The sequence below is a fragment of the Abramis brama genome (genome assembly GCF_963993115.1).
Source record: "Abramis brama genome assembly, chromosome: 16".
NCBI classification, from domain to species: domain Eukaryota; kingdom Metazoa; phylum Chordata; class Actinopteri; order Cypriniformes; family Leuciscidae; genus Abramis; species Abramis brama.
In genome coordinates this window covers 13396672-13401265 of record NC_139978.1, presented here as the reverse complement: position 1 = coordinate 13401265, position 4594 = coordinate 13396672, and the positions used below count along the sequence as shown (strand labels likewise).

Here is a 4594-nt window from a genome sequence, read left to right as displayed (position 1 = left end):
CTTTTACAGAATGCATCAAAGCATTGAACTCAGTTATGAGATGATTGATATCTGATCCCTTTACTTGTTTATATGACATTTTGTGTACTGGGCCTCAATGTCTGTGAACATTCAAATCCTCCACTGCCTGGTTGTCTGTTCCATTATCCTCTTTGTGTGCTGAGTCCTTTGATCACCCTCTAGCCAAAATCATATATAATACTTTCAAAGAGCGCCACCTGCTGGCTAATGTTCTGAATGATGATCCGTTGCAATTCATATAATTCAGAAAATCTCAACTCATTAATTGATCAAAATCATGCGGATTCAATTCAATCAAATGCTGTGACCGATATGCAAATATCTGTATGCAAATAGTTTTTGCTAATACATTCAATGGACTGTTTCGCAGAGATAGTGTGTAGTTCTCACACTGTAAAAAAAAATTTGTTCACTCAACTTACATTTTTTAGTTATTTTTTTGCTTTGACTCAGTTAAGTTTTATTGACTTAATCTACTAAGTATGTTCAACTTAAAAAGTTTAGTTGACATAGTTAAAATAGTTGAGCCAACAACTTATTTCAAGTTACCTGGACTTGTAAAGATTAGTTGAAATACAATAACTTACATTTTCAAGTTACCTGGACTTCTAAATATTAGTTGAAATACGATAACTTACATTTTCAAGTTACCTGGACTTGTAAAGATTAGTTGAAATACAATAACTTACATGTTCAAGTTACCTGGACTTCTAAATATTAGTTGAAATACGATAACTTACATTTTCAAGTTACCTGGACTTGTAAAGATTAGTTGAAATACAATAACTTACATGTTCAAGTTACCTGGACTTCTAAATATTAGTTGAAATACGATAACTTACATTTTCAAGTTATCTGTACTAAAGTGTATGTTCATTGAACTTAATTTAGCATATTTTCTCAACTTGCAATATAGCACACTCAACCAAATAAATAACAGATTTTTCCATACAAATGGTTTTATTGTTCCTTACAAATCAATAAATGTTAAGAACAAACTGTTAACATATTCAAAGGAATACAATTATATCACAATTGCATGAAGTTTAAAGATAAAAATGTATTTGAAAAATGTGGGATTTTTTTCATGTTTGTACAAGTTTTCAGCATTGATGGCCTGACATGCATTCTCATTGCTTAATTTTTTTTAATTTTACTTGGCTAAAACATATATTAAGATTTCATGTGTTTTAAAGTTATTTCACAGTTAAGGGGGTATATTTATGTGAAAAATCTTAAAGTCTCAGTTCACACAAAAAAAAAGTTGCTCACCTGTTAATACCTGTTAATACTTTCCATTGTTGGTAGAAAAATGAAGATCTTTTTAATAAAATCGGTGAGCTTTCTGTCCCTCCTTTGACAGCCTAAGCAACTAGCACTTTCAAGGTCCAGAAAAGACATCCTTAAAGTAATCCAAGTGACTCCAGTGGTTTAACCTAAGTTTTATGAAGCATTGTCAGTGTTTCATTCCATTTTATTTATCAAATAGTTTTCTCCATCAAATGTTTACAAGAACATAGCAGCACATGATTATTGTGTCGACGCGAAAGCTGACACTGCTGCATGTAAACAAATATATAAACCACTGACGTCACTTGGATTACTTTAAGGATGTCTTTTCTGGACCTTGAAAGTGCTAGTTGAGTAGGATGTCAAAGGAGGGACAGAAAGATCAAAGATTTCATTTAAAAAAATATCTTAATTTATGTTTCAAAGATAAACAAAGGTCTTTTAGGTTTGGAGCAACATGAGATCTAACATCTAACAAAATAATTTTAATTTAGGTTAAACTAACACTTTAAGATTTTTCACATTAATAATACCTCTTTAACTGTGAAATAACTTTAAACCACATGAAATCTTAATATATGTTTTAGCCAAGTAAAATTAAACAAAGTTAAACAATGAAAATGATGTCAGGCCCTTGACGCAGAGAACTTGTAAAAACATGGGTAAACAAAAAAATACATATGAAAACACAGGCTCTTTATAGAAATACATACCTTACCTCAACAACATCTTTAATTCAACAATGTATTTTTAAGAGAGTGCACTCTTGCACTGCAGGTATCAGCTCCAATGTTCATGAATCACCTCGAAAGTGTATCTGAGGTGTTTTCTGGGGTAGTTTATGTTGAGAGCATAAAGCAATGTCATTTGTATGTCACCAAATCCTCGCAGAACAACTGCTTCCTCGATTACAAGGGCCACATCACTAGAGTTGCATGGAATTGGGTCTATCACATCTTCCACCACTGCGATGATTCCAAGAGTCATGCCCCGATCATATCTTCTTCGGAATCTGTGTGCGGTATTAAAAAAATGACAAACTTCAAAATGTGCTTTCACACATACAACACTGAAGCTCAACCACTTAAACACAACATGAGTACACCAAGTCTTATTTAGTGTTCCGAAGAAGATTAAAGGTCTTGCAGGCTTGGAACAATATGAGGGCGAGTAATTGATGAGAGAACTTTAATTTTTTAACGAACTATCCTGTAAAAAACCTTTAAACTGAGAGACTTAGGTCAAATACTATACACTGTGAATAAACGGAGGCATTTTGCATCTGTACACTAAATGAAGCATTATAAAATGTTACAATCAAGCTACAATATTTTAAGGCCTAAAGAAATTGATTTCACAGGGGACTTTTTTCTTCCAAAATGTAATTTTGATTATCAAAGATAAAACTTAATATGTCATTATAAAATGATTGACTAGAAGGTGACTAATTTTAATTTATTTTTAATACGCATATTATCGGCCGCATATGACATATTACTTTTTTCTTCAATATTTTGCAGCACTAATAAAAAAATATGCACGACAACAGAAATGGCAAGAAAGGAAGTGCCCATAATGTTTATGGAAAAAGTACAGTAGAAATATATGTACTTACATTCTTATCTAGGCTGTGGATTATGGTCCTCATTTCAGCAATGTCAGCAAAGTGCTTGAACGGTAGACACAACAGTTTTGGTAGATGCCAGTCAAGACCCTCATAAAAGGACTTGCTCAGGTCCAGTGAAATAAGCATGTTGAATTCTGCACTGATCTAAACTAATATTAAATGACACAAACATAACAGCAGCATGTTAAACAACACTGCAAAATAATATATCTACATATTCATCTAAACACCATTTTCAGCAGTGTAGGACTTTACCTGTCTCTCACAAAAAAAGAACCGGCCACCTCTTTTTCCATATCAGATACTGGAGGATCCTTTTTTAACTCTCCTGTCTGCCTGTAATGCCACAGGTCTCTGAGAAAGCATAAAGATCACAGTTCAACGTAAAAGCTGCAGCACAGAACCGGACAGATTGTGTATGGTCCCTGGACAAATGTTTTTTTTTAGAGCAAACTCAGTTCTAAATGAACACACACAGTCTTTATAGATGCAGGGAAGCAGACAGTTACTTACACGATGACAGTGCTTCAGCTTGTAGTGCCTTCTGACAATGCGTTCATTGGTTGTCTTGAAAAAACAGAACTTGCTGCTCCACTTTATTGGTCAAGGGTAAAAGAAAAGAACAATTAAGTCAACTAACATTTAATAAACCGAGTGCACATACACAATCAAGATCAAGACTAGATCAATAATGGTTTATCACCAAATTTGTGGATATATATTTATTGACATTACTATTAAGACCTTATTAGGACAGTATTAGCTGCTAAGCATTTCACTAGTTCTGGGGAAAACACTGCGATGGTTAAGCGGTTGCTATAGTTACATAATCTCCCACAATAAACTAAACATAACTGACCACAGTCTTTTAAGTTCGACATTTAATAAGTAAAACTAGACAGCTGTACAACAACTTTTCCGCACCACTCACACAGTTTTACATTAAATTAACGTTACATTATTTGTCAGGTCGTTGTTGTCGTAACGTTACTCACGCGTCGACGCTGCTTTGCCTGAATGGTGATTAGACTTGCTGATTTTGGCGCAAATAACTTGAACATGAGAGTGAACAAATATGGTAGAAATGCGTTATTTTTCACGACATGCATTTCCCGCTCTCTAGGCTATCAGTCTCTCTCACATAATATATATTCAGCACGGCTATGCCAGTTTTGCCAGTTTAACGTTACGTAGGCTAATATATATATATATATATATATATATATATATATATATATATATATATATTAGCCTACGTAACGTTAGACTGAAGCAGAATATTAATGACAGGATATCAACGTTTTTAGACCGTTGCTAATCCAGTTTTGCCAGTTTAACGTTACGTAGGCTAATATATATATATATATATATATATATATATATATTAGCCTACGTAACGTTAGACTGGCAAAACTGGATTAGCAACGGTCTAAAAACGTTGATATTGAACAATACATGGATGATTACTTCATATGTCATTTTACAAGTTATTACATCATATTAACGAATATTTACTTACCATATTTGATGAAAGTGGAAGAATTAAATCATCTGCGATAAACTCTCCAGCAATGGCCGATGAAGGAGTCAAGGCGAGAGACCTGTTTGTTTCGCGCTTCACGTGATCTCATCTCGCGATAAATAATGAGAACTAAC

At 33.5% G+C, this 4594-nt stretch overlaps 1 long non-coding RNA gene across 2 annotated transcripts; it reads right to left on the bottom strand.

Moving 5' to 3' along the window:
* Window positions 1–422: 422 nt before the first annotated feature.
* On the bottom strand, window positions 423–4100 carry LOC311066186. 2 transcript variants are annotated; one of them, XR_014603034.1, is made up of 5 exons: window positions 3934–4100; window positions 3452–3532; window positions 3194–3292; window positions 2927–3087; window positions 423–2323 (listed from the first exon to the last, which is right to left on the bottom strand). It is a non-coding gene; the product is annotated as an uncharacterized lncRNA (long non-coding RNA). The 2 variants fall into 2 exon arrangements; XR_014603033.1 differs by having other exon boundaries at window positions 3452–4100.
* Between the last annotated feature and the right edge of the window lie 494 nt (window positions 4101–4594).